This window comes from Drosophila innubila (genome assembly GCF_004354385.1).
Source record: "Drosophila innubila isolate TH190305 chromosome 3L unlocalized genomic scaffold, UK_Dinn_1.0 0_D_3L, whole genome shotgun sequence".
NCBI classification, from domain to species: Eukaryota; Metazoa; Arthropoda; class Insecta; order Diptera; family Drosophilidae; genus Drosophila; species Drosophila innubila.
This window is the reverse complement of record NW_022995376.1, coordinates 23306263-23319043: the sequence shown is the minus strand read 5'-3', so window position 1 is coordinate 23319043 and position 12781 is coordinate 23306263. Positions and strand designations below refer to the sequence as shown.

The 12781-nt window shown below is 35.3% G+C and overlaps 1 long non-coding RNA gene across 1 annotated transcript; it reads left to right on the top strand.

Annotated features, from left to right (window-relative positions):
* Window positions 1-2611: 2611 nt before the first annotated feature.
* LOC117786495 lies at window positions 2612-12013 on the top strand. The gene is made up of 2 exons (XR_004617633.1): window positions 2612-2708; window positions 11654-12013. It is a non-coding gene; the product is annotated as an uncharacterized LOC117786495 (long non-coding RNA).
* The last annotated feature ends 768 nt before the right edge of the window (window positions 12014-12781 follow it).

Genomic DNA, 12781 nt, shown 5'->3' with positions numbered 1-12781 from the left:
ATCAAAAAATTTTAAAATCAAAATATGTTTTCAACAAGAAAATATTTCAAGGAATTGAATAAATAACTTGGACGACCTTTTGCATTATGTTTGCCTTGTAATAACTCACATGAAATAGAAATTCAGCGACAAAATTAAACATAAATTTATGTCACAGCTAAAAGTAAATCGAACGCATAAAACTGTTGTCAAAGACAGCAACAACAACAAAAGCAGCAGCAACTAAATAAAACAAATCTATATAAAATTATATGTGTTATTTGTGTTATTTTAATTTTTTTTAAATTATTTTTTTTTGAAAAATGAGCAAATGTTGAAAATATTTTCTGCGCTAAAAGCGAAAACGAAAATAAAATGTTTATATATATGTATAATATATATAAATCTGTATATGTGTTGCATATACATATATATATATAAATCGCCGGCTAAGCAAATCGGCAAAATTATATCATAGCCGCTACAAATTTTAAAAATAGCGCGCAACGATTTTTATTTGTCGTTGTTGATGTTGTTGTTGTTCTTCATTTTGCAAAAAATGTGTCATGCCTGGCAATATATACATTTATATCGCTGAAGTAAAATCGGCCAGTTTTGTATAGTATAAAATATGCTTGTAGATATATCTGAGCAACTTTTGTTGGATTTTGCTCATTGCAGATGAGAAATCAACTAAACAAAACTCAACTGAGCTGTTGCATGTGTTGTCATAATGACGAGCATATGGAATATATATGTGTATATGTATACGGTAAATATTGCCATAAATCAGGGAATATATCGTACTGAAATGCTGTCAACATATGAAATATTTTCACTGATCAGAAACTGGAAAAACATCAATATAAAGACGGCAGATGACAACGTCAGAGAATAAAGTACTAAAATCTTAAACTAACAACAAACTGAAAGTGACAGGTGAAAATAAGTTTGAATTCTTTACAACATTAATTTAAAAGTATAAATAGAAAATACTTGTTAATTCCAAGCGAAAACTAACTGGCTAGTCAAATAATTTAATTAAAGTAAATAGATTGTGAGTAAAGTAAACATATTGACATAATACCTAGAAAAAACTATAAAGAGATATACTTTATATTAAAATTTTTTACCTCAAAAAGAAATGTGTACAAATGAAAATGTTCAAAGCTACCTGTTTCTCTTTCTGCTGGTCTGTCTGTTTAATTTCCAAGTTCAACCTGCATCAAGAATCAAACCAAACAACTTATTCATTATTATTTTTTACAAACGAAACATTTTTGTGGTGCGTCCTCCCTCTGTTGCATGCAACATCGAATCCTCCCTCAACCAGCAGTAACAACAACAACAGCAACAACAACAACAACAACTGAAACCAAGAGACGGTCACATTTTGTGTGCACATTTTAATTCACGGTTCGATGACCACAACGGAAATTCCTTTAATGACCACATGCGACGACGCGGACAATGACGACGGCTGCGATGCTTGCCGATGGTTGCTCCGGGATCGTTCCCGCTGCTGGGGCAGAGCGAGAGACAAGTGCACGTGTGCCGCCTGATGGTAACCTGACCTGCCCCCAGACTGACTGACTGGCTGACTGACAACCGAACCGACAACCGGCATGACAGACAGTCGACCAGTTGGCCTGGCCTAAATGGTTGACCCTCGTTCGCATTTGTGTCTCACTCGTGAGGCGACTCATAAAAGGCAGCGTTGCATTTTATTTCTCGCTACGGCTTAACGTTATTTTAACGGTTTTCCACGTGTTTTCATTTATTTTTTTTTTTCGATTTTTTGCTGCGCGTTAAATATTTAAATGTCGGCAAGAAAAAACGCTGCCTACAACATTATTTTGAAAATTTAAATTGCGAATTATACGCGCCGCTGCACATGTGGCAAGCACAAGGAGGACAAGCGGCAGAAAAAGGAGGAGGGAAGAAATTTTGGGGGTTGGGGGAGCTGTTGAGGTGCCTGTAATGTGCGTTACGTGCAATGGGAACCAAATGAATCTCGAGCAATCCTAAGCCGGGCAACAATTCACCATTTAGAGCCTGTTTTAGTTGAGAAAGATGAGTTTCAGAATTTTTGGGCTGATGGGATAATAAGAAATAAAATGTTTAAGAAGGAAAAATAGAAGAAAAATTTTAAGTTTAAGGACAAAAAAAAATACTTAAAAGAATTCACACAAAATAGCTTCTTTAATATAATTAAATAATGATAATAAAATGATCAATAAATTCTATTGTTGATATAACAAAAGAGAAACAATTTAAATAATTATTTATTGACATTCAAAAAAAGATACTAAATAAATATTTAATAATGTAAATTACACGCAATTTAAATCGAAACAAAAATGCTGCTAATGAGGTATACAAATAAACAAAGTTCTAATAAATCAAGACTATTAATTATCACATATAATAAATACCCACAGATATGAATAAAATATTCATAACAATCAAAGCTTTTGTGTTTAAAAACGCGTTGAAATCTTCTTGGAAATACAACATAATTTATGGATACAATAAAAACAAAACAAAAATTGGAGAAAATGCAATTATAAATAACATAATTTATGCCACACATAATATAAATTTGAAATTATAAATCATATGCAAATATGGCGTCCTATTTGGCCATGTATATTCAATCAAAATGTTTGCAATATTATGGATTTATGCAAATGCCAACAGAGATTCGAGCAGAGCCTCATTGAGGAAATGTAAGTAAAATGCAATTAAATTTGGAAAATTTAGAATATTCTCCTTCTCCGTTCCCTTTCAATTCGCATCATGGGCCGGCCAATTGAGAAGCAATCGAGGCAAATCAAATCATCAGTCAGACAACTTGAAAACTCAATAGCGACTTCATTACACAGCCACAAGTTGAAGGACCTGCCATGTCCAGCAAAGGGGGATAAGAAAATGGAGATACTTAACTTTCCTTGGATTTTTTGTATTATTTGAAAAATGCCCGAGCACTCGCTTCATTTGTTACAATTACAAAACTGGACTCTCAGCTCTCAAAAGAGTCAGGAAACTCAAGTTTGAGTTAAGTTGATTTTTGATTGGGAATAGCTCGGCAAGTTAAATATGTAGCGTACCTTTGGATGGTCCAGCCTGAACTCACCTGTACACAGGTCGCTTAGTTTACTTTTTGTATTCCATTCCGTTTGTGCAATCAATCAAGCGCATGAGTAAGGTCAAATGGGCAGGGGTCAAGCGTTGCTGTATTTTCTATATTGGAACTTGTTCAAACTTAAGGCCTGACTGCACAGCATTTAGTTAAACTGGTCTGTAGCCAAAATAAAATAATAATAGAACATTGTGGAGTATTCTACATGGTTTCTTTCGCTTTTTTCTCTTTACTTGGCTGAGACTCAGTCTGGCTTGATTCAAACCAAACAAAAGCCTTGATAAACACTCTGACGTTTCGTCGTCTTCACCTGTCGCAACTAAGAAACAAAAACATTCCCCAATTCCCAGCAATTGAGTAGCGCATTTCTTATGCAAAGGGAAAACGACAACAATAACAAACAAAACACTTGCCAGCAAGACTAAAGAACACACGACACACACACTTTTCACTTTCCCAGGCCCCCATCAAGAATTAACATTAAAAAGCGCGCATTTTGATTTCTTTTCGCCGTCATTCGTTTGTCCCCTTTGAGCTTTTTTGGCAGACGCCTTAGTCCCCCTCTGATTTCCCCTGAAACCCACCTAATAACTCAGTCTTCTGCCGCCTTTTGTTGGGAATATTTTCTTTATCAAAGTGGTTTCAACAGCTGGCGGCGTGGGCTTCCTTTCAAAATTCAACAGATGATGCATAATGATTGGCAAACTTCTTTATCAATACAAGAACAGGGTTAACAGCACGTTAGTTACGCAATTTTAAGCGAAAAATTGATCGATTTACATATTTATAATTCTGTGAATTATTTGTGAATCTTTTAATATTTATAAGTATTTTTATTTAATTTAAAACTAAATTCAATTCAGTACACATACAAAAATTGGCCATTATAATAAGGGAAAATCATCAGGTGCAACCAATTAAAATGATTGACATTATGACATGTCAAGTGACCCTGGAGAACAATTATGTATGTCCATGTATCACTTTATTAATAGTCAAGCCTAGAACTCATATTGATTTTAATTAGTTGCTTTAACTGTGAACTAAATCGATTCAAAATAAGCTTACACAATGTTTGATCCAACGATAAAACGAGCAAATAAAAAAGCAATTAATGCGCTTGTCATATTCAATGTGTGAATGACTGAGTGTGTGATTGAGTGGGTGTGTGTGTGTGAGTGTATGCGAGTGTATATCTGTGTGTGTGTATCTCGTGTAACTAATTAAACATCAACAGAGTGAAACGTTTGTCCAGCATATGCAATCGTTATAACATTTCGGAGTAAACCTAATAAAAATATTAATGGCTTTGACACTCACGACTTTCTTTCCACCCCAACTCTCGATGACCCCGACAGATATTTATATATATATATGTGTGTGTATATGTATGTGATCTGTCCTGTTTTTACCATAAGCCCAGCCGCATAAATATTTGCTCAACGTATTACCAGAGGTCGACCATGTTTGGGCATTGTCCTTGTCATGTGTTTGCTTCTGCTTTGCATGCCATAAATTGCTGCATAAACAAAGGCGCAGGAACCGCAAAACACGCCCCCTACTTAAAAGACATTGGGGTGGAAGTCAGAAAAACTGTTACCACACAGTCAAAATGATATTTTTCATATGAGCTTGGGACATGTGTCATAAATTCAGATGCTCGCTTTATAATGATGATGTTTTGGCGTTGTTCGCATTTGACGAAATGGGAAATAGTTTCAGTTCAGTATTTTTTCCGGCTTCCTCTCTGCTTATTTGCCGACTGTCTGGAGCTGTTACTGTCGGAGTCGGAGTCAGAGTCGGAGTCGGAGTGTGTTTTGTTGTTTGCAGACCGCACAAGTATGGGGTCCTGGCAGTTGCAACGTCTGGCGTCCATGCATCATCATATTTTTGGCTCGAGTTCACATTGGAGGATTGTTCTGTTGTCTGCTTTTGGGCGCATTGTTTTAAGGTCTGCCCAGTTGTCTAGTCTCCATATGTCATGTATAGAAAAAAATATATATTATACCCTGTATAAATTCAAATCATGCAGGGTATATAAATTCTTCCACTAATTAATAATAAATCATCTTAATCATCAAGCTTTTATATTCAGAATTTTGTCTAATAATTTAATGGAGCACTAGATGTAGGGTATCTTCTAGTCACACATTTGCTCTACACTTCACATGTCGCGACATGTTGGCAATGCCACTTGCCCCATGCAAACAATTGAAATTATCTTAGCGTGAAATATTTTATTATGCAGCCAAATATGGCATTGCAAATTTGTGCAACACTGTGTGGCAGTGTTGAAAACCGTATGCAAATTTCCCTCTCTCGCTCTCTCTCTCTATCTTTCTGCGTGTTTGTATGTTAGCTGTTATCCTGCAGGAAAGAAAAAGGGATAAGCTCAAACGAATCACATAAGTAAAAAACACGCAAATTTTTAACCACACACGAAACATTTTTCATGCTTGCTTTATTTATTTGTTTTTCTTCTCATTTTCTCATTTTCATTTTCAGTTTATTTGTTTTTATGCTTCAGCTCTAGATGGTGTGCGTTGATATTTGGTGATGAATTTACGACAGGCATGCATCCACATACACATACAAACACAAACACAAATACATTTATGAGTACACTCATATGAGTATTACCTTTTCTAATCTAAATTTATGTGCAACTAACCAAAAGTCACACCACGAATATTTTTTTTCTTTTTTTCTTGTAAATAACACTCTAATCCTCGGGGACTTTGTTTCCCTGACGTTTATTTCAAAAATGATTAAACAAAAGTGTTACAGTCTTGTGTAAGTTTATGTAACAGTCCTGCTGAGTGGAGTAGCTTCTACGTACAGGGTATTGAATGTCCTTTTCTCCTCAACTCATTGTCTTTTCTTTCACACTTCTAAGCACGCAAACTTGTGTTAAGCACACGTTTGAGAATTGCAAACAACAAATGAAATGAGGAATGAGTTTTTGCAAATTAATTAGTCAAATAGCTGCACAGAAACTTGTGTCTCCTTCGACCTCAAACGTGTACTTAGTTAGTTAAATATGGTATATATATTTATATATATTTTTTGACCAAGGCTACAGTCAATTGCCTGGGCAATTGCCTAGGCAAGTGAAATTCGAGATGTTGCACGTTAAATCCAACTGGGAGAAATTACATTAAAATCCTAAATAATGAAATTGCCAGAGCAATAAAATGATTTTATGATTATAGCCTCCACTCGTGTCCTGTGTGTGTGTGTGTGTGGGCGGCATCTTCTTTCTCAGTCTCGCGCGTGGTGACAAACTTGCCGATAAATGTGGCAAGTGGTAGGAAAATGCTTGTGGCATGCCACATACCACCATCGGCTGTGCTACGCGCTGTAAATTAATAATATCAACTTTGGCAGCAAATGTCAAAAAAGGGCAAGCAAATAGCCTGGCTAACACCCCCACCACCACTCCCTCCCCTCACATTGTGACATGTGTCTCTGTGTGGCAACTTCTGATATGCTCCCCTCTTTTCCCCTTCTTCCCTCTTTAGGGGTGTGCGTGACTTGGCGTCTGTTTGGTGTTTACAGGCTGCCGAATCAAACTTTCAATGTATGTGACATGTGACTTTGAGGCAGGCAAATGAAAGCCTTCTTTATGTATGCCACGTAAATGCCTCCTAAGTGCGTTTCACATTAAAATTAAAGCCAAATCCCCTAAAAGCCACCCAAAAAAACATTGCCTCCAGGCAACTACAACAACGACAACAAATTGTACAACAATCGATGCCCAGGTGACTTACAACATTTGATTCCTTGGCACAAATTCAACACATAATTTCGTTATTATTGCATAATTTATGGCATGCGATTGAAGAAATTCAATTGCTTAGTTTTAATTTTGTTTATTTTGATTTCATTTTCCATCACGCAGATGACAACTGTTCTGGGGGTTAAAATTTAGAGTGTTTATTGTGAATATTCGACTTATAGATATGCTGTAGATGATTCAATTTAAAATTTACTCTTGACTTGTTGTAGAATACAGAATAAATGCATTCAATTCAAGCTTCTTATTTTATTTGATTTTATAATTACTATATTTTTATCGAGTATTTTTATATCAGCTACTCTGTTAAATATTTCAGCACTAACTGTTTTAAAATTATTTCAAAAATACTATAATTAATATATACTTGTTGATTAAACAGCAAATATCTTTGAAGATAAGCTTTTATTTATTCAGTAAGCTTCTTTCTAAAGTAGACCAATCGTTTTTCTCTCTTTCTACAGGGTATCTCCTCATTTCACACCATATATAACGCACTTGTTTAGTTTTTGTTGGCTTTTCGTGTACATGATTTGCACATTGTTCTGCAGAGTAAATTGTGGGCGTTACTTGTGGTGGTTTTTGGGTTTCTTCAGTTTTCAAAAGAAGCGTGATTGAAATCGGGAATTGTAATTGATTGACCATGCTATAAGGGTTGTAAAAGCTGATCGAAAACGCGCCGCTTCAAATGGTTTTATCAAAAGCAAAATATAGACATTTTAACAGGTAGAGAAATATTTAATTTATTCAGTCCATAAGCTTTCTCAGTTTGTCATAAAAGAATGTTGTGTCCAACCACTTTGACAGGGTGCGGTTTTTAAAGTCAGCTGCACCTGTTTCAACGCTACAGTTCTGGCCATGTTGGAGCTACAGCAGCTCTTTTGCCCAAAAAAGATATACATTCAAATGTAAGCAGGTCTCGGACAGAGCCCACAAGACACGGCCAACAATCAGCAGCTTTTATCATAGCCAACAGCGAGTGCACAAAATAAAAATGAAGTAGTCAGGCATTAGCTCAAAGTAAACAACCAAGAGTTACCCTGTAAATGTTTAAAAAAGTAACTTTCTGTACCTAATTGATTTATATTTAATCTTGGATTCTCACTTTGAAGCGTCGACAGTTGTGTTTATATAAAATTTCAGTGTAGCAGACTTCAGCTATATTCCCTATAGCGTGTGTTGAGAAAAAACGAGGTATAATCATATAAAAAGTGCGAGCTGCAAATACTCAACAACATGCAACAAACTGTAAAGTCGAGTAGATTGACTGGAAGCGCTCGTTGGTCTCCCAAAAAGCCACTTCAGGGCAGCCCCCCTCTACCTCATCCCCTGCTTCGCACCCTCTGCCCTCCAAGGGGATGAAAAAAGGGAAAAAAAAGAGTGTTGTGTGTAAAGTGTTGCACATCAGGCCACAATGGCGCTAAGCCAATAAATTAAATCAAACAAGCGCGATAACCATTTCACTTTTGCCATGTCTATCCACACACACACACACACACACCAGCGCACACATATAGCGACAGTTGTTGTCTCTGTCTTGCCACAGCATTGTTGGCCACAGAATAATAACAACAACAATAAAGTTAAAATGGCGTAAACAGTATAAAAAACTGAAATGCATGAGCTTTTCACAGTGGCAGCCGCAACGACAACAACGACAACAACAAAAAATTGTAGAAAAAACTCGCCAAAAAAAGCTATAAATGCATTTAATAAAATGCAGAAAAAGAGGGACACACAGAGAAAGAGCGAGTGAGCAAGTATTAAACCATGGTAGAAATTTTTTAAAAGCTTTTCTGACACTTTGCTGCGTATTTGGACATAGTTGACTCTTCCATCGATAGATATATTGAATGTTCGTATATATGTGAAAATATTGTTAATTTTTGTCAACACAAGCGATGCGAAACGACGCCATTTTGTGTTGGACTTGAAGAGTGCTGTGTGTAGCAAGTATGGCAAATTGTTTAAGTTGTTGCCTTGTTGATTATGAGCCAAAGCTGCCATGGTTCGGTTAATTGTTGGCAAGTCAATTAAAACTTTTCGAATTTATGGCGCATGTTTCGCATAAAGCAGCCAAATGGGACCTCTTCTTCTATGTATGTATGTGTGTGAGTAAAATATTATTAAAAAGTACACATTTATAACATAAACTGACAATGTGGAGATAGAAGAAACTATTAAGCACTTTTTATGTAACAAGCATTTGTAGAACACTAAATAAAGTTCTTAAAAGCGCATGAAAGCTTTTAGCAGGAGTTTTAGACTTGTTTTAAACAATTAATTAAACAAATACATTTAAAGAAACTACAATTTAAAATAAAGTAAGCAAAGCTCTAAGCTAGCAGCTGCAAAGGCACATTACAGCTTAAAGCCAAAGCTTAATTGATTAAAGCTCAAGTCTATTTTCATTAAATCCTCTTTAAAAGATCTTATAGTATTAAGAAAATAGCTGTGAAAGTACATTAAATCTTAAAAGCAAAGCCTAAATTTAAATTATTTACAATTGATTAAATCTAAAAACTATTTGCATTTAATCCTCTCTAAAAGATCTTATAGCTCTTAGAATGTACCTGTGAAAGCACATTAAAGCTTAAAGCCAAAGCTTAATTGATTAAAGCTCAACAATTTTTTAATTTAATATTTTCTACAAGATTTTATAGTTCTATAAAGTAAGCTATTAAAGCACATTGAAGCTTTGCATTGAATATTTCAAACCATATACTTACAATGTGAAGCTCTTCGCTTCTTTTCAAGATAAAAAGTGGAATTTAACTGCGATTTTTGTGCTTTTATAAACAAACAAATGATTCTTCTGCTTTTTATTTTGCAATTTTCCAATTGACTTCATAATTTGACAGCTCTTTGAAGCCATCTTAAATATTCATACTGTAAAGATGTTGTTTGCCAGCATTGACGTCATTTATGTCGGCGTTATGTTAATTTTTGACCAGTTTCAAGCTTAAAATTCATGAGAAACTAATGCACAGTAAAGTTGTTTAGTTTTCTTTGTAAATATTTTCATACTGAAAGTAAAGCAAATTAAAATGCATGCAAAAAAAGTTATTAATTTTAAAAAGCTTTTAACGAGAAGAGGACATAAGTATAAATCTATATTTTAGTTTAGTAAATACTATATAACTATATTAAACATTGGGGTCAACACTGCATTAATTAGCTGGCAAAAAATGCGCTGAGGTCAGACTAAAAGTCCAGCTCCAAAATTCTAGCCAAAAAAACGAGAGATTTATTTATAGTATGTACCCGCATATATAAACAAAAAGTTAGCTACCCCCCGTTGAATGTTATAAAATACGAAACTACTTAGTGGCGTTGATGAATTGTGACATTTTTATGGGTTTGTCTTTGCGTCGAGGCAAAAGCTGAATATAAGCCAATGGCAATAGCTTCTGGTTTAGCCACTCGTCCTGGCCATAAACAATATGGTCAGCCAGTCACTGATCCTGGCTGGAACCTAGCAAATTCTCCTGTCTCGTCTCTTAAAATATTGTGCAAATTATGAAAATGGCAAACGAGCAGGAACAATAACAAAATTGCCATTTTTAATGCGCGACTCACGTGTCGGCGACTCGTTCGACGCTTTTCTAAGCCATAAACATAACTCAAGGTATATTTATAGTTACACCCGCTTGAAATTTATGGCTCTACTCTTAACTGTTTAATTAAAATAAAAACCAAATACTTGTTGAGTAAAAAACGAGCACAATTTACATTTTGTTGTATAGGTATTAGTTTGTCAAGGAAAATGATTTCTCCACAACATTTAATTGCCATTTCTTCTCTCATTGTTGCCATTTTCACAGGCAATTGTCAAGTGTCTTAATGAACCGTTTAATGCCGTCAACACAGGCATTTGAATGCCCTCAGCATTGATAAGAAATAACTAACTGAGAAAGCGACTGTAAACTCTGACTGAACTGTGTTAAATGGTGGAAAGTTGTCCAATGAAAGCCCAGAAATATCTCAGTTATTCATAATGATTTGTTGTTGGGAAAGAGACACCATAAAAAAGCTAAAGTACATTCGTTTAGTTGTGGGAAATCTCCCACTATCATTTAAATCATGGCTCGATGACACCACAGTGATTTAAAAATTACATTTCCCAATAAATTTATGGTATCTTTTCGATATTGTTCGTTTTATACTTTCATGTGGCTCAAATACAAGAATCTTGAATTATTTAGTTGCCATTAAATGCGTCCCATTGCGATAGTTACTCATTTTCAATGGAAATTTAATAAGTACGTATACGTCATGCGTGCGTATACTTGATATTCAGACATTTTGATGCCACGCTGAGCTGAAGCAAATTTTCATTCTCATTTGAAAACGATTATAATGTGATATGATGAGACAGTGAGGGGGAGAAAAGTAGTCAAAGTTTTTGTGACTTGCTGACTGTTCATCAGAGGCCAAAAGAACGTGCAAAGATAAACAGCAACCATTAAACGATATCTCATCAAGAAAATCGCCTTAAATATGTTTCTGCCTAATTTCCCACGATTGTTTAGGTGAGTGTGTTTGTATGTGTGTATGTATGAGTTATGGCAAACAATGTCCAGCCAGCCATCCATCCAACCATTCGGCATATGCATACAAAAGCAATTTAGTCAGACCGTCCCCTCTTCCTCGTTTTGACCCCCCATACAATATATTAGGGCAAAAAGTATAAGAAAAATCTAATAATTTTTTATGTATTTTTCTCTCTGTTCTAGGTTCGCTTACAGTTGAATGACCACAAGGCCAAGCGAAAGAAGCTGAAATGAAACCAGAAGAATGCTCAAAAGGTAGAGAGCAATGAAATCGACAAGAAGCGAAACAAAACGAAACGAGAAATGTCGCCAAAGAAATGAGAAATGAAATAAATGAAGCAACGAATACACGTGTGTGAATGAAAGAGAAAACACACAAGGGGAAATTACATGAAACACACACATAGTTCATGTCATGACATCAAAAAAAAAAATGGAGTCGAAAATTTAAAAGGATCTGAAGGACACGGCAAAAGAGATTAACAAGCCAACTTCGTGCGGCCAAAATAAATCAAAAACAAAACACAAAGCACACAAATCAAATGCATAAAAACCCTAAACAAATAATGAAAAAAAAACAACCAATAGCATAGCTATCAAATCTGATAGGGTAAAATTCTGTCAAGCGAGATATATGCCGACAATCATTATGATTTTTTCCCTATTCTTTAATTTCCTCTTGAGAAGTTTTCTTTATCCTTGGATACAATTTGGTGCCACTTCATTTGGCGCCCCAAACAGATATTTTAATTTTGCACGCGCCAGCTGCTTAAGCTGATTAATGGCAGCCAGCAGCAAAAGCGCCTGTCAATCAAGGACTTCTAGGACTCCTCACAGTTGGCGGCAGGAGAGTTGAAAGAGAGGAGAGTCGGAATAGACAGCTAGTTAGTTGCCTGTCGCTTCTTGACGGCCATTTAAGGCAAATGGCTTTAAGATTCGTTACAAAAGGAAATTCCTAAGATATTTGTTAGCCTCAAAAGTCGACATAGAGATGGACAGACAGACAGACAGTTAGGCAGATAGACAGACAGATAGACAGGTGTTGCCAGCGTTAAAATGAGCTGCAAATAATTGAATTGGAAATATGAGAATTTTAACTGAGTAAGATATATATGTAAGCTTTACAGATTTATTTTAATGATTCACTTATTTCACTTTGATAATAATAGAAAATATACGTTTTCTTTGGGGATAGACAGACAGGTAGTGTCAGCATTGGAAAAACGAGGAAATAATTAAAAAGGAAATATATGAGATATTAATAAAAGACAAGAGCTTTAAATATACACGATAATATTTATCAAATTCATT